Source organism: Mustela nigripes, chromosome 4 (assembly GCF_022355385.1).
Source record: "Mustela nigripes isolate SB6536 chromosome 4, MUSNIG.SB6536, whole genome shotgun sequence".
Taxonomy (NCBI): domain Eukaryota; kingdom Metazoa; phylum Chordata; class Mammalia; order Carnivora; family Mustelidae; genus Mustela; species Mustela nigripes.
Window position 1 is genome coordinate 72213330 of NC_081560.1, and position 18553 is coordinate 72231882.

At 40.1% G+C, this 18553-nt stretch overlaps 1 protein-coding gene and 1 long non-coding RNA gene across 5 annotated transcripts in view; one reads left to right on the top strand and one right to left on the bottom strand.

Moving 5' to 3' along the window:
- Positions 1-18553, top strand: part of LOC132015963 (uncharacterized) — a 29530-nt gene that overhangs the window by 9551 nt on the left and 1426 nt on the right. Inside the window, exons 5-7 of one of the 2 annotated variants that reach the window (XR_009403836.1) lie at positions 1580-1793; positions 3871-3997; positions 4456-4546. This is a non-coding gene — a long non-coding RNA (uncharacterized LOC132015963). The remainder of the gene's footprint in view (positions 1-1579; positions 1794-3870; positions 3998-4455; positions 4547-18553) is intronic. The other variant, XR_009403837.1, reaches the window with a different exon arrangement.
- Positions 1-18553, bottom strand: part of CDK14 (cyclin dependent kinase 14) — a 575395-nt gene that overhangs the window by 4507 nt on the left and 552335 nt on the right. The window lies entirely within an intron of this gene.

An 18553-nucleotide genomic window follows, 5' to 3' on the forward strand; every position in this document is an offset into this window, starting at 1 on the left:
GCCTCTGCCTTCAGCTCAGGTCATTATCCCAGGGTCCTGGGATCGAGCCCTGCATCAGGCTCTCTACTCCACAGGGAGTCTGCTTCCTCCTGCCTCTCTGCCTAGTTGTGATTTCTCTCTGTCAAATAAATAAAATATTTTAAAAAAGAATAGCATCCTCCCTACTCCCGACTCATATCCTCTGCTTAACAGGATAGTTTTTTGGAAGGTTAACCTTCCATCTTTTCCTTTTATTGAGGTGAAATTCACAGAACCTAAAATTAACCATTGTAAAGGATATAATTTAGTGGCATTTAGGATTTTCATAATGTTATCCAAACATCCCCTGTCTAGTTCCAGAACATTTTTGTTACCCACAAAGGAGACCCTCTATCCTTGAAGCAGTTACTCCCATTCTCCTCTTGCCACAGCCCCCAGGCAACCTCGAATCTGCTTTCTGTCTCTATGTATTTACCTATCCTGGATATTTCATACAAACAGAATCATACAATATGTGACATGTTGTGTCTGACTTCTTTCACTTAGCATAATGTTCCTCTATGTTGTAGCATGTATCAGTACTTCATCCCCTCTTAGGGCCAGTAATATTTTACTGTATGGCAGACCACGTTTTTTTATCCATTCATGAGTTGATGTATATCTGGACTATTTTCACCTTTCTGCTATTATGAATAGTGCTGCCATGAACATTTATGTGCAAGTATTTAAATACCTGTTTTCAATTCTTTTGGGTAAATACCTAGGAGTGCAATTGCTGGGTCATGTGGCAATTTTATGCTTAACTTTTGGAGAACTGGCAAACGATTTTCCACAGCGGCTACACCATTTTATATTACTACCAGTGATATATACAGGTTATGGTTTCTTTGCAACACCCTTGACAACATTTGTTATTTTCTGGTTTTGATTTGTATTTACCTAATGATTAGTTTGAGCACCTTTTCGTGTCCTTGTTGACCATCTGCTTATCTTCTTTGGAGAAATATGTATTCCAAGTCCTTTGTCCACTCTTAAATTTCGGTTGTTGGTCTTTCAGTTGCTGAGTTGTAGGACTTTCTATATATTTTATTTTTACTTTTATTTATTTATTTATTTATTTTAAGATTTTGTTTATTTATTTGATAGAGATCACAAGTAGGCAGAGAGGCAGGCACAGAGAGAGGGGGGAGCAGGCTCCCCACTGAGAGGGAGCCCGATGCGGGGCTCGATCCCAAAACCCTGGGATCATGACCTGAGCTGAAGGCAGAGGCTTTAACCCACTGAACCACCAGGTGCCCAATTTTTATATATTTTAGATATCAATCCCTTGATTTGCAAACATTTACTCCCATTTTGTGGACTGTCTTTTCACTTGTTGATAATATTCTTTGATGCACAAAACTTTTTAATTAGGATGAAGTCCAATTTATCCATTTTCTTCTTTTGTTGCTTATAGTTTTGGTGTCATATCTAAAATTCCATGATCAAATTTAAGGTTATGAAGATTTACATTTTCTTCTAAGAGTTTTATAGTTTTAGTCCTTACTTTTACATCTCCAATCCATTTTGAGTTGCTTTTTTTTTTTTTTTTTTTTTTAAGATTTTATTTATTTACTTGAGAGAGAGACCATGGGAGAGAGCATGAACGAGGAGAAGGTCAGAGAGAGAAGCAGACTCCCCATGGAGCTGGGAGTCCGATGCGGGACTCGATCCCAGGACTCCAGGATCATGACCTGAGCCGAAGGCAGTCGTCCAACCAACTGAGCCACCCAGGCGTCCCTTGAGTTGCTTTTTTAATGTGGTATGAGATAGAGGTAATATTCCATTCTTAAGAATTCTCTGTCCTCAGTGACTGAGATAAATGTAAACAAAAGCCCCTACTTTAATTTCTGGGAGAGATCTGGTGGGGAGGGAGAAGCCTGGGTGGGTGCATATCACACACAGGCCCTTTGTTATCACTAAGTCCAAACACCTCAGATATTATCTCATGTACTTGCTGCTTGTGGCTCACTTGGCCAGTCCTTACTCCTGCCAGGCTGCCCAGATATGCCTTTTCCAAATCTCTTCCTAAACAAGTGACCACCCTAGCAAAAATAACAAAAGGAGACCAACCGCCTTAACCCCCATTCTTCCAGGGAAATGAAGTAAATCCATCTTGTGCTCTCCTTGTGGCTCCCATGGAATCATGCATTCTGACTTCTGTACTGACATCTTTATTGAGGCCTGTGACATCAAAGACAGAGAACACCTGTCCCCACAACATTTCAAACACACCTGTCTATAGGCATCTTCAGCTAGTCCCCAAGCCTGCTACCAAACTTGACATTTTGATTACGCAGATGAAAAAAAAGGCTCATTCTCTTCCACGTTGCTTAAACAGAGGTTGCCGCTCTTCCGGGAAGCTTGCCCACCCTGGACCAATGGGAGAGCTGTGGGTTTTTCCTGACACCATCTTACCGAGGCATAGCGTTCCTATCACCACACAGAAAGGACATATAGTTGACCCTTGAACAATGTAAGGACTGGGGCACTGGCCCCTTACACAGTTGAAAATCACATAGAACTTCTGACTCTCCAAAAACTTTACTACTACCTGCCTACCATTGACTGGAAGATTTAGTGGTAACATGAATAGCTGGTTAACACATATATATTTTTTTAAGATTTTATTTATTTATTTGACAGAGAGAGATCACAAGTAGGCAAAGAGGCAGGCAGAGAGAGGAGGAAGCAGGCTCTGATGTGAGGAAGTGAGCCCGATGCGGGGCTCGATCCCAGGACCCTGGGATCATGACCTGAGCCCAAGGCAGAGGCTTTAACCCACTGAGCCACCCAGGAGCCCCAACACATATTTTAGATACATATCATGTACTATATTCCTACAATACAGTCAGCTAGAGCAAAGGAAGTGTTCTTAAGAAAATCGTAAGAGAAAATACATTTACAGTACTGTTTTTTATGTATAAAAAAAAATCAGCATGCAAGCATAGACGTGGCTCCATCGAACTGGTGTTGTTCAAGGGCCAACTGCTCTCCTCCATTCTACCACTCTAATCCCCAGAATGCACACCTGCCCAGGCTGACCTCCTGAACAAGTGACTTCAAATGTCCCTCCCATATGGGGACATTTCCTGTGAGGGAGAAAATAGGGAGTCAGGTGACATCTTTATGTTCCTGATTAAACTGGTTTTGTTGACTATTGTGTCCCTAGAGCGTAGCCAAGCCATTGCTCAGATACTCAGGAAACCCCTGCTGAATGAATAGGAAGGGAGGAGGTGGAATCTGAAAATTCAGGAGTGGAGTATGTGTTTAGAACCAGGGTTCCCTCACAGCGCATTGACGGAGTGCCAACGCTGGGCCTGTGCTCTCGTGGTCAAGAGCACAGGTACAGTGCTGACAATCCACAGATACACCATTAGCCAAGAAAGGCTGGTGGAATAACCACCTTCCTGTGCGTCAAGTTTTTTTTTTTTCTTTTTTTCTTTTTTTTTTTTTTTTTTTAACCACATGACATTCTATTTGAATGATGTAATTTTCAGGATACCTGATTTGGTGTAATAATAAATGATGTTGTTACCATAATCCATTGGCATGTTACTATACTGCTGGGTTGGTTTAAACATTTTTTTAGCCATTGGTGGTGTCTGTCTTTGCCTCAGTCCTGATTCTTTAAGTGGAATCTCTAGAAGTACAGTACGTCCCTAACCCAAGGCATAAGCAGAATTGGATAATAAAGGAGAATGCATAATAATAGTAATTGGATAATAAATGGTGAACACAGTAATTACAGATAAGTCCTTTATTTGGGTTTGGGCTCAGACATTTAATGGAAGGAGCCAGGAATAAAAAAGAAAGGAGGTGCCAATAAGAGGTATCCTCTTTCCTACCTAGGTGAGAGGACTCTATAGCCCCAACTGTGTGCCAAGTACCCTAACACTGTTCAGCAGCAGCATGACATGCCCCTTCTCCCTCCTTGGGCAGTCTCAGTATTCGTTTCAATTTTCAAGGACTATGTAAGGTAAGTCAGTTTATTGCTAGAAAAATTCTTTAAGATCTAAATGTAATCATATGTTTGATGTATGGGGAGGTGGGTAGAAGGAGTGAGGGTATACAATATTCCCAGGGAAGCAAAATATAATAGCAACGTATGTCCTTCCCTTACATTTAATTGATTATTAAAACAGACCACATATACAATACAAATGAACAGTGAGTGTGACCATAAGCTCAACTAAGTGCACATCAACTCATAGGTATATATATCATCCGATTAACAGATGCCATTTTTATCTTGCTTCCTGCTTTTACAATGTTCTTTCCCTAGAAATGAATGTTTTAGACAAGAAATTGGATTTTATTGATAAAATCCTTATTCAGAAATATCTACATAGAGCTTCTCGGCTATAAATATTAATTAATTGGATCGCTGGTACCCATAATGCAACTTTGTTCTGACCCATGTGCCCTCTGAACTAGATATTTTTTGGATTCAATTTTCTTAAAACCAACTGTCAGCGTCATGTGATGGAGGAGATGAAAAATGAAAATGAGCAGTCCCGCTGTGCAGGTGGGTGACCTGTGGGAGAGAGTCTGCCTGGTAGGATTTTTACACGAACCATCAGACACAGACCAATTGATTAGATCATCTCATAGCCGCCACCAACTAGGCTCAAGAGACTAATTAGAGAGAGTACTGCCTGCGCAGGCACCCCATTGACACCTAATTTGCTCAGCCAAAGCCTTTGGGGAAAATGTATTATCTCTGCAGCTGCACTTCATGCATTTCTGATTTGAGGCATAAGCAAGGAGTGCTTCATCACTCTTTTGAGCAAACTGAATGTAGGAGCCCTTAAGTGCTAAATGCAAGCAAACAGACCCAAATTAAAAATGGGCCAGGCTTGTTCTAATTCCCTCTGTGCTCCCCATTAAGTCTCTGTGTGTACATACACACACACACACCCCTACATACACACACGCAGTTTGCAGGCTGGCGGGACCATACAGCTGAGGACCCCAGCTTAGGGTGCTACCAATGCGATCAGACGGCCTTTCTTTCACTAGCCTATTTACCCACTCAGAGGCTTTGTGTTTGTTTTATTGTTTTATTTTATTTTTTCCCCTGCTGCACTGCCCCTCTTCGAAGTAGTCTTTCCCCCCCCCCCCCCTACAGAAAGACTCTGGCCCATTTTCTTCCCCTCTAAGCCTCACTGGAGAGAAGTGATTATTTTGGTTCCAAATTAAAACAACTGTAGGTTTTCCTTTCATCGCCTAAATTGTGAACAGGATATTCACCAGGATGTATGTGAGGCTGTAGGGTAATCCGCTCATTTCTGTTTGAGAGACCCTTTGTTAAATGATGCCTAACAGAGAGGAAAGAATTATTAAAATCTGACAGAGAGAAAGCTGCCTCACAATAGTGAAGACAGTATAGAATTATAAAATACAAAGTTACCTTTGAGAAAAGCAATAGAATTTGACCAAGTTTAGCTTTTATCTGTTCTTCTGTAAGATAAAACCATTTCCAATCTTCTTTTCAAATGTAGACTCCAAACCACCAGTAAATAAGGAGTCACAGATAGATATGTAATTAATGACATGCTTTAAAAAGGGGGGAATAAAAATTAAACATTCAGACAATATGGAAAAATTAGGTTATCTTTGTGCCAAATCTAGTGGCTGTGGAGAATGAATTTCCATCATGCTGAAATAAAAGGAAAAATCAAAACAGGACCTGGGATGGTAGTATTCTAGAGTGGACTTACTGATTTTATGCCTTTCTAGTCACATGCTACATGAATTATTTTACCCACATGTTCTGGTAAACTATAATTCTGCTTTGTAATTTTCACATTTATCTTATTCTTGAGAATTCAGTGAAGATATTTTTGGATCATTTTAGGGGTCTACTTTTAAACCAGCATTCGAAATTGGCCTAAACTGGTAAAGTCAAAGGATTCCAGTGGCCATCAAAGTGAGTAGCTTTTTGAAGGTACATGGAAAGTGGCTTGAGACGTCTGAAACAGTTAGAAAATCAGGGCCTTAACTAACATATATAACTGTCTATAGAATTTGTTCTGATATTGTGGAAAACAAAGTACAGAATGCTTTCCCTCCCCAAGCACCATATTGATAAGCTTTCACATGGAAAATATCCAGGGGGGAGAAAAATCTACTAAAGAGGCTGTGCCACTTTGAGTTCAATACTGCTTAAAATACTAAGAAAAGCAACAAAATTAATCTTTTGTACTTTTTTAAATTCATGTTCAGCAGCATTCACTACTTACAGAAAACTAACTCCAGAAATATGGTTACTAAACCCTAAAGCAACTAAGCAAGTACAGATCTCTCAGAAGTAAAAATATGTATAAATACAAGTATATACATATATGGCGCATATACTCATTTGTATATATAGAACATACATACTCCAATTTCATACTGTAGATTTTATATAAATGTCACATTCAACATGGTAAGTTTTAATCTTTATACTGATCTAAAAAAATCTGGTGACAGCTTAATTTCTTCATTTTTTTTTAAAGTGAGTTATGTTATGATTTGGCTAGAAATATAGGTTTTCTTTTAGAACATCTGAAATCAGTGTTTTCCAGTTACTCTGAGGTTGCACTGAAGCTTCTTGAAGGAAGTAGAAAATTAGCCAAACCTACTTCTCTAACTTATTTCTCACTTATGATAATCATGTTTCTTCTTCACCATCCCCCCCAGTCCCCAGAAGGCAACATATCTTTGAGACCAGCAAGAGAATATTAATTAAAATGAATGCAGGGATAGACAGGCTTTGTTTTAAGCTTAACAGAAGGTCCATCATTCAAAATAGCTCAAATCCTTTAAGTTGAAAGCCGTTTGGTAACATCCATATGGATGCACAATGCACTAATTGCAGTGACTTTGCACATTTTAAGCTTCATGCCAAAGTGGAGATTTTAATTAAAAATTTTCAAGCAAGGCTATAAGTCTAACATTTCAAAACAAAACATTTCTCACACAAGGAAAACGGACTTAACATATCATTTCAATAATCATCATTATCAGTGAACATTTGCCAAAATCCTCATTAAATACTGGGCATTGTGTGATGTATAATTAGTGGTAATTGAAAAGAACGCTGTATTTTCATGGTGTGACTGTTTATTAAATCGGCCTTATGTAAAAGACTAGTCATATTTTAGACCCATGGGGATGGCGATTCTGGGAGTATATTCCGTCTTGGTGAAGGCCAAGAGGAGTGCAGACAGACAAGGAAAGTACTGATGTAGGTCTTCTAAGAACATCCAAGACATAGGCCATCTTTTACATATATATACATATACACACACAAAATATGTCTTTAAATCATATGTATATAATCATATATGCACACACACACAAATATATACACTGTGAGGTTTGAAATAGCTTGCTGAAATAGTTTCAATGACAAAATTAAGAAGAGCAAAACCTTTACCAAATGAGACTTATTTTTTTCAAAGATTTCATATTGGAAGATTTACTTGCTCAGCAAACCTTTATAACTGACTGGCTGCTAAGTGGGATAAGTTAATTAAACAGGATTCTGACTCTTTACCCTTCCTTATATATTACAGTCCTACTAAACTATATTTAGATAAACCAAATACAAAGCTATGTAACCTAGCAGTGTGTGAATTTTTTACAACTTAAAATGAACACACACAAATATCATAAAACCACTTCTAAGTATTTAGCAGTCAGAGAAACACGAGGGTTGATGTCTGACTTTAATTAAAAGATCTGAGAGGAGATCTGAGACTTCATTTTGGGTGGATTTTTTTCTTTCAAATTAAAACTTGTCTAGTATTATTATCCAAAGTGTTGAAGCAGAAGAAGTTTCCATGATAAGGGTTTTGAATTCAACATAGTATCATCACCCCTACAGTGTCATTCTGTCTTACGAACCACTGTATTGCAGAAATCTGCAAAGCTACAACACAAATTTCTGGGGTTGAAATTAGATTACAAATGGCTGGTACATAAAGAATGGTGTCAGCATAAACCAGAAGTCAGATTAGTTCATGAGAAAGACTTAAATCTATTGTGGACGTTCTGAGCCACCAAGTCATGGCAGCCATATGCAAGAGACATAGACAGTTGCATGGGAGTTGAAGAGGTGAATAGTACTGTGCATGCTGTCTGTTTGCCTACATACTTCCTCTTGCCTTGGTTTGGCCACATGCTCTGTCTTGGAATTAACTGTTTCTTATACAATTCTCCTAGATTTGCTCCAAAATTCTACATCTTCAACCCTTTCATCAATCTTCTTTCACTTGTAAGAGATGCACATTTGCTCCAAAATTCTACATCTTCAACCCTTTCATCAATCTTCTTTCACTTGTAAGAGATGCTAATATTTTTATTAGTGTTTTTATTGCTTTTGATGAGTGCTCTGTGCTCTAGACTGAATGTTGTATGCCCCCCAAATTCCTATATTGAAACCTAATCCCCAGTGCGATGGTAGTTTCAGGTGGACTCCTGGGGGTGATTAGATCACCAGGGTGGAACTCACATGAATGGGATTAGTGCCCTTACTAAAGAGACCCTAGGGAGCTCTCTCACCCTTCACCATGTGAGGACACAAAAAGAAGAGGAAGAGGGTCTTCATCAGACATGAATCTACTGGTGCCTTGCTCTTGGGCTTCTGGCCTCCAGAGCTGTGAGGAATAAATTTCTGTTGTTTGTAAAGCCACCATTCTATGGTATTCTGTTATAGAGGCCTGAACAGACAGAAACATTATGGTTACTAAGTTGAATACATTTTGAGCTGTCTTCCTCTTACTCTATTTTTCCCCATAAGCCATATAATTTTCACAGGGTATTCTGCTGAATGCAGGCAGGAAAATGGAAATCTTATTCTAGCACTGACATCTATTCTGATACCATCACAGAACAACACATTCACTACCATAGCACGTTTCTTTCCCCAGGAAGGTCCCACAAGGACATACTGGGGGATGCATATGCTGGACAGCCAGCTCACCTCCCACCAACTCCTTCCCATAGCTGCCCCACCAGGTGAATACCGCCAAGGAACAACTTCCAGACCAAGATCAAGGACCCTAAGTGCTGAGTCATGGAAAGTATCTACATATTGAGTCACTGGATACGCATCTCCACAAAATTATAATAAAGTATTTTGATACTGGTTATACTGCTATAACAAATTACTGTATCTTAAAAAAAAAAAAATTCATTTTGCCTTTCACAAAGATGGTGCTGAAAGCTTAGAAGGAAGCTCCAGCCCCTCCTAAAGCCGAAGCCAAAGCAAAGGTTTTGAAGGCCAAGAAAGTGGTGCTGAAAGGCACCCACAGTCACACAAAAAAGATCTGCCGGTCACTGTCACTACTTTCTAATGACCCAAGACTCTGCATCGCTAAAGGCAGCCCAAATACCCTCAAAAAAGCACTCCCAGGAGAAACAAGCTTCATCACTATGCCATCATCAAGTTCCCACTGATACTGAGTCAGCCATGAAGAAAACAGAAGACAACAACACACTTGTGTTCATTGTGGAGGTCAAGGCCAACAAGCAGCAGATCAAACAGGCTGTGAAGCAGCTCTATGACATTGATGTGGCCAAGGTCAACACCTTGATCAGGCCTGATGGAGAGAAGAAGGCATATGTTCTGCTGGCCCCTGACTATGATGCTTTGGATGTTGCCAACAAAATTGGGATCATCCGAACTGAGTCCAGCTGCTAAATCTAATATAAATTTTTTTGCCATTAAAAAAAAAGGGAAAAAAAAGATCTCATTTTAAAATAATCTTTGCCCCAGCATGGGGCTTGAACTCACAACCCCTGAGATCAAGAGTTGCATGCTCCACTGACTGAGCCAGCCAGGTGCCCCACAAGTTAGTACATCTAATAGCCAAGATGAGTTCTGAGAGGTGGATCTACCAAATATGTGCCGTGAGGAGTAAATACTAGCATTTTGTGCTCAGGTACCATTTTCTCTCATTCGAAGTATATTTCCATTTATTTGCTCATTAAATGAAAGTGCCTAAAAAAAGAACATGATGGTAAGAAAATAATAGATTTTATAAAATGGAGTGTTTTTGTTTTGTTTTGTTTTGTTTAAAGTTCTATTCCTTGAGCCACTGGTTCAAGGCCTGTGGTATTTTTGGCAGCAGGAGGTGTCTGTCTGCTCAGGTTTAAGTGCCCACAGCACTCACTAGAGGAACCCACCACCTTTCTAGGAACTAGGGGGACCAGCTGTCCCGGTTTGCCAGGCCTGAAGGAGGTTTCCAGGATGGAGGAATCTCAATTTTAAAACTGGGGCAAATCAGGAGTCGGTCACCCTCCCAGAGACAACAGGGTTGACAAGCTGTTACTCCCAACTTTATTATATAAACAGAGCCAGCATGCCTGGAACTTTATTTTACTACACGAACAAAGACACGTTGATGCTCTAGTCTCAAAACGAGAGTCACAAAGTGTTGCAAACACTAACCCCTAAGAGTGGCGAAAGATTTGTTGAGAAGTGGGTGGGATATGAGACTGCCATCTGCTCAGCTGCCAAGGGATTTTTCACCTCTTCTGGACTCTGCATTTTAGACCTTTCTCTGTAAGGTTTTTTTTTTTTTTTTTTTTTTTAAATCAAAGCCCTGGTCAATCCCATTCTGCTCTAATGAGGTTGTTGAATTCAAGACCATCAGCTTATTCTTCACCACAATTCTCAGTTGCACTTTCAATAAATCCTACCTATTTAAATTCATACATGCCTGTGCTGAGCCTCACAGAAGAGGTGGCTAGGGCTGCTACTCTCACAGGACGAGAAGTGCAAATGTGGCCTGACTCCCCACAGTATACCTCTCTCCCGCCCTCATGTCAATCACCACGCACCAGAAAGATGCCTCAGGTACTCATTAAATAGTTTGTTCACTTGAGTTTTTATATTTGCCTATGCATTTAAAAGGAAAAGGAAAATGTGCACTAAATCCTAGCTTTCCTGCTCTGCTGTCCTTTATAACTCAAACATGATTTACTGGTTTTGATTAGCACACGACCTCAGACAGACTTTCAAACTGCAGTGTTTGGAGATCTGAAATATTGTCAAATCTTTTAAAGAGCACTGTGATAAATTAGAAAACATCATCACTACACTCCTGTCTTGAATCACTGTCGTCACACGTCGTGGACTGGGAGGTCTGGCTCATTAAAAATGTGAAGGCTGTAATGTCTGATGAATAAGACACTCAGATCAACACAATTGGTTTCCTCCTGGCATAAAACAATTAAAATGCCAACAGCTCCGTGGTTTAGCGGCAGAGCAAAGAACAGCGCCTGCAGGCCTGGGGTCAAGCTCTCCCTTCCACTGGCAACAGAGCCCAAGAATGCAGTGACATTAGCCAGTGCACACCAGGCTCATGAGATGAAGGGATGCCGCGTGCTTTTTTAGTGTCCACTTGGGGCTGACTGAAACAAAAGCACCAATAGAGTTAAGGGAGTTGAGCCCTTATTGTGGGAGGTGAGGCAATATCTTTTTGCCTTGCCCCCAAACCAGAATCCCACATACAATGTGGTTAAGTCAGGAATGTGACATCTTCTCTTCCACACCTGTGAGCCAGAGCACATCCCAGAAAGATCTTATTTCCTCTTCACACAAATGCTAGAGAACAAAGTCATGCCTTGTCTGGGTTATGCTGTTTGTTTTCCAGTCTGCTGGCATTAAAATTGTACCCTAAGCACCTATCACGTCTCATGATGCTCTGTTAAGTCCTTTCAAAAGTTCTGACTTTGAACACTGGGGCCATTTGGAAGGAAAGAAAAACAAAAAAACAAAAACCAGACAGCTTCATGTTATCATGGGGGGAAAAATCACTCAAATTCCATTTTAAACATAATAATTAAATAGAAGGTACATTGTATGAAGTATACAAAAGTGGGGAAAAAAACAAACCCAGCCTCATCAGCTTCAATAAGCTGTTTGGGTTTTGTTCCTTTTGCCATTCTTCAAGGGGCGTGGGGGGGTAGAGTTCCATAGGAGATGTCATGAACAATGAACTGGGGCCTGAGATGCTAATACAGAAAAGCTCTTTTGTTTTCTAATTACTGACCTCCCAGAGTTTTTGTGATAAGAGTTTATACAAGCAATTACATAGCACCAGAGTTCTCATAATCAATTATTGAGGACCTTGGTCCAAGCAGGATGTAAAACTGCTCATGCTTGGATTAACACAGTAAAGTTAAATCCTGTCTCTCTCAGTACTTTCTTATTCTTCAAGTACTTTCTTATTCTTTAAAAAAGATTTATTTATTTTAGAGAAAGAGAGAGAGAGCATGAGAACACATGGGGAAGGGGCCGAGGGGGGGGGGGGGGGGTGTGCGGAGAGAATGTGTGTTGTGTGTATCAGTCTGGAGCAGATCCCAAGCTGAGCTCAGAGCCCAACATGGGGCTCAATCTCATGACCCTGAGATCATGACCTGAGCTGAAACCAAGAGTCAGATGCTTAATGGACTGTGCCACCCAGGTGCCCCACTCAGTACTTTGTTAACAGGAAAAATTCTTTTCTTAAAATTTTATTTATTTATTCGACACAGAGTAGTAGAGTAGGCAGAGAGGCAGGCAGAGAGAGAGAGGGAAGCAGGCTCCCTGCTGAGCAGAGAGCCCGATGTGGGGCTCCATCCCAGGACCCTGAGATCATGACCTGAGTGGAAAGCAGAGGCTTAACTCACTGAGCCACCCAGGTACCCCAAAGGAAAAATTCTAATGGGTTGATTTTAGGCACAAGGTAGAGGGCAATTATTAGGAATCAAGGTGTGAAATGAAAGGCATAATTTAGAGAGACTAGAAAACAATTTATGGCAACGAGAGTTTTCTGTCAAAAAGTATGTAATCATGGTCACTGGAGGGCTATTTTTCTAAGCACTACATATATCACAGTAATTCCTCTTTTTTTTTTTTTTTTTCCTTTGTGAGAGAGGCAGGGGAGGGTCAGAGAGAGAATCTTAAGCAAGCTCCATGACCAGCATGGAGCCCTCACAACCCTGAGATCATGACCTGAGCCAAAATCAAGAGTCAGATGCTTAATCAAGTGAGCCACCCAGGTGCCCTTCAGGCTGTGATGATTCTTAAAACTTTCTGAGTTACTGCCAAACTTGAGAACCAGAGGAACACCAATGAATTCTCTTCAGAAAATGACATCACTAAAACTACATGCAGATTTTTTCATACAGTCTGAACTGATTCCATTAATAGATCCGGGGACCCCAGATCAAGGACCTCAGGATTAGAGTGTCAGAATGTTGAACCATCATGATCATTTTCATGATCTAGCCATAATTTCAGAGCATACTGCAGAGGAAATACCTTCTGTGAAAGTTAAGTATTTGAAGGTAATTCCTTTTGAGCAAGCGCACAGTCTAGGGAGATTTCTGTGAAGGGGGAAGATTTCTGTGAAGGGGGAAACTGCTTACATGATTTCTTACACCCTCCCTCAGTGATAAAAATACAACCAACCAAATAAAAACAAAACAAACTAAAAAATCTCATTCAGTTTGTATATCATGTTTCCTTCAAGAAAGATGGAACCTGGACCCTTTTATCTGATGAAGGCAACTGCCAGCAAGAAAAGCAGAAATGGGAGCTATGGATCCTACATAGAGAGCTAAATAGCGATCTAAAATAGAGGAACCTCAGACTATGAGGAGCTGAGTCAGACTCTTTTTCCGCACACACAATCCTTCATTCCTCCTTCCCTTTTCTTCTCTATTGAAGTCATTATCAGTGATGTACCAACATTAATGCAGATAACAGATCAATGGAAACTAACTCCATTGTACCCATTCTTCCTAATTATATACAATGCCAATGTTTATCACTTCATTTCACATTATAGTTACTATTTTTGTACTACGAAAACCAAAATTTTTGAGAGCTTCTCATAGCTTTGCCAATGACTCTTATTTTTCCTTTTAAGGTAAAAAATAGTATCGGCCAAGAATTTGTAATTGTTTTTAATACGGTGTTCTATGTTTTGTCTCTCAGAGAGGGCTGCAGACAACTCTCCCAAGAAGCTAGAGATTTATTGGGCCTCTGGTCCCCACCTGCAGAAGGCGGGTGTTTTATATTTTATGGTTAACAGAGCTGAAGCTATCAGAGAAATACTTCATATTCCTATTCTCTGGACAAAGTTTAGTTTCTCTTACCAGTAACAATGTTTGTTCTTATCATCAGAAGACCAACTCATGGTCTCCTGTTTCTGCTCTTCACAGACTAACTTGGCTTCTGTCGTCTCACTCTGGGTCTGTCATTTTACAGTTGTGGTGTACCAGACCTTGGTCTGGAAGCTCGGCATACTAATGACACTTGCTCACTTTCATCTTCTTGGCTGAACTCTCTCGACACTTGCACCCTGTTCATCCTGGGCACGTGAATTACTTGTTCTCTCCTTGCTAGGAGACAAGGAAGGCTTATAGTTGATGGTGTCCCTCTGTGACCCGGCATGGTGGCTCTGAGATCCCAAAGACTGCAAATCTTCAGGAATCAGTTAAGGAGGGAAAAGGAGGGGCGCCTGGGTGGCTCAGTGGGTTAAGCCGCTGCCTTCGGCTCAGGTCATGATCTCAGGGTCCTGGGATTGAATCCCGCAAGGGGCTCTCTGCTCAGCAGGGAGCCTGCTTCCCTCTCACTCTCTCTGCCTGCCTCTCTGCCTACTTGTGATCTCTGTCAAATAAATAAATAAAATCTTTAAAGAAAAAAAAGGAGGGAAAAGGAAAATGTGGAGTTGGGGGAATGCCTCTTAGCCCATGTGGTACAAGGTTGCCATAGCAACCATACCTAACTGTCCCTCTACCTTGCTCCTCAAACAGATCTGCCTGCTGGTTTGGTGTTCAAGGGCATTTGCACAGAACTGCCTCAGTTCTGTGATCCATGTAATATTACTTTTATACAACTTTAATTAATCCCATTTCTTTCCCTGAGTAGTAATAAAGAAGGGACTAAGAGTTTCAAAATCAAGTATGTACATATTCATGTGCATTTTTGACCAGCGTTTTGCACCTGTTTAGATGCAACAAGGCCATTCCTCATTTCCTTTCCTTGAACGTTTGCGTTTCCTTGTCCTTCATTCTCCCTTCCCTGAACGCACTCCTACACACACCCACACCATCTGAATGTCAGTTGGTGATATAGAAGGACCATTCTAAAGAGAAATTCTAAACATAAAGAGATGGGGTCTTAAGCATCTTGCAAACTCAGAACCCTTCTGCAATTATGGCAAAGCAGAGGAAGTGTAAGGAAAAACCAGTGTCGGCATAATGAAATTTAAACCTTTTCCATTTGATAGGTCTTTCTCTTAAATAAGAGGGAGGTTCACTTCCCTAACTTTCAAGCAACAAGAAAACAGGATGTTCTTTAGAGGTTCTGAGGAAATAGAGGGATAGAAAACCTTGCTCTGACTGTTTCAGTGGCCTGTGAAGCCTGGAGGCCATGGTGTGTGTTGCCCACCCTGGGTCGGTAGCTGATCTTCCATAATAAAGAAGTGTGAGGAGTTGGATAAAAGCCAATAGCAAGAACACAGTGCCAACATTCAGACCAGACACCAGAAGCACAACCAGGAGCTGAGCACAAAGGTGGAATCAAGAGGCTCTGAAACCATCTGCATGGGGCGGACATACCACATCTGACGATGAGCTCAGGAGGCTGAGGGGAGTTGGCTCAGGATGCAGTTTGCAACCCTTTTCAGACTCAGAAGGGGCTCGATCTCTAGTCCAGTGCGTTTCACTCTGCTATCCCCTCTTCCCTCACTCTCTTTCCTTATTGAAGTCCTTGACCTGCATTCCTTTCCATGTCTGACACTCACAAGAGGCTCTCATTTTCATTCCCACACTTGTTTTCCTCCATTGGAAATCTTTCCTGACTATCTCCGGGATCAAAGGCAGTAACAGGAATGACTTTTCACCCTTCCCGAGATAGGCTTTACATTATCTCTAAGGTTTGCTAACATTTCTGTGGCTGTAATTAGTACATTAGTGACTGTTTTCCAGCTCTCTATTTTCGGGACCCTCAGTGCAATGCTCTTCTGCCTCCCCTGGAAGTTAGCATGGTCACTCAGCCTATTCAGACCAATGAAATGAGCACCTCCAGTTGGCTGGGTTAAGGGCCAGTGTTCATCTTGTCACGACTCTTCCCCCTGCCAAGCTGACTGAGGAAGGACATGTGGAGATGGAGCCTCTGTTGGCCTGTGTCTCTTAGCAGAGCCCCCAGTCATACTGGACATACCATGTGAGCGAGAAATAAACATGCATCATGGTAAGCCATAGCAAAACCTAGTCCATTCTGAAAGATACATGCCTTTCAGGTCTAATTTGGATCGTAAGTCCTCAGACATAAACTGCAACTTACCAACTCTTCAAAATAATCCTAGTGAGCTGGTTGGTTTTGTCATTCTTTATTCCAATAAGGAAAACAAAGGGTGGAGAATCCACAAAATTTCCTTAAGAACTCACAACTAGTAAGTGGCCAAGTTGAAACTCGTACCCAGATTCTACTATTCTAAATCTCATACTCTTTCTACTTTACTGTGATGGCAGAAGACAAGATTCACTTCTGAAAGGCAATGGAACAAAATTTAAGAAGATAATGAGAAAAACATACCAGTCATATAAGAAAATGCACGTTTTTATGTTAAAAAATGAAGAGTAGTTCTGGAGACATCTACCAAGATTTAGACTGTTTTATTTTTGCTTGTGTTTTTTTCCTTCTGGTAAGAGAAAAGTTTCCAGGCATCCTGCAAAAATCTTGGGATTCTCATCCGAATATCATCCTCATGCTGGGTAAATTGAGCTTAAGATAATTTGAATCTGAGTAAAATTCAAGCAATAGCGTTTTTTGAAATGATAAGCATGACAGATCATGTATTTCAAAAAGGATCTGGAAAGATAGATACCAACTGGTAATGGTGGCTACCTCTGAGAAGAGATCAAGATTTGCTACAGGGTGGAAACTCTGAAGTTCTACTAGCTACAATAATGTGTTATTTGGATACTTTTCAATAAGAATGTATTTACTAATTATTTGTGTAATTAACAAACCTACACAAAATGTGTCAAATAACTACTGACCCCGTAACTGCAGGTTGGTGAGATGGTAATGTTTGGTAATTGCAATGGAAAACTAGACTTGTTTGGCATTTGGCTTACTTGGTCAGCACTGTCTAAGGCTTTGCTAAATATCCTTATGTTTAAGAGAAAATTATTCAGAAAAAAAAAATGAAGAAGTGAAATGTGTTTCCAGCTGAGTCAATGTATATCCAAATTGCATTATTTTGTGATTTTTTTTTTTTTTTGGGTAATGATATCTATTCAAGGCATTAGTGAAATGATAAAGAAAAAGATACCTAAATAGAAATAATCATAAATGTCAACTATTACTCAACTTCTTTAGCTACAAACACACAAAACACATGTATGAAAAAAGAAAATCAAGAACCTCCATACATTAAGGCACTCTGGTCATTACTCAGTTAAAGATTCGCCCTTTAAATTAACATGCTCTTATTATCTCCTCTTGTTTCCAGAAAGGAAACTAGGTTTCAATCTCTAATCTCTAAAGTGATCAACAATTACACAACGTAATGAGATTCTGTTGTTCCACAGTCATACGTTATTTTGAGGTACGATATAATGCTAGCAATAAGGCAATGGAATTATCGTCTTCATCCAATAACTAGTTTCTCTATAACCATATTTTATATTTTATAATGTGCATCAAGACAAAAGATTTGGATTTAGTAATTTTTATCTAAAACTTTAACTGGAGATTCTGAATTTCTTACTCTAAACATGATAGTTGTATGTTTCCTATGTCCATTTGTCTATCTATCTACCTACCTGCCCATCTACTTACCTAGCTACCTGCCTAATCTGTATCTTATTTATATATCTACACACATCCAACTTGGTCCCGAGCTCCTAGCTCTTAGCTGGTGAACTCAGAATCCAAGGGGAAGATATCGACGGCTGTGGACAATTCTAGGGAATTCCACCAGCACTGAGGACTGTTTTGTCTGGATATTGCTTTTAGTTTGAGAGGAGAAAAACACTAATCTGTACTACTACTTCTCATTTCCATCAAAACAGATTAACACTTCCATTTTGTTATAATGTTCATCACCAGTAATAAAGGGTATGAATTTAAATACATGAGAAACACTGAAGTAACACTCATAGAACATCACCATCTTCATAAATATATTTGGAAGAAGTTGCTGACCATCTGTCTTAAGAGATTTCCACATACTTCCTGTGACACTTGCCCTCAATGAAGTTTTACTTTAGTAAAACTAAAACTTTATTTTATTTTACTTCTTAAAAATTTTTAAAAAGAATTATTTATTTATTTTAGGAAGAGAGAGGGAGAGTGCACACAGGAGGAGAGGGAGAGAGAAGCTCTAGCAGACTCCCTGCTGAGCATAGAGCCCGATGTAGGGCTCGATCTCATGACCCTGAGATCATGACTGGAGTCAAAATCAAGAGTCAGACATTTGAACTGACTGAGCCACCCATGTGTCATTAAAATTTGGGTTTAAAATAGCTGTTACTG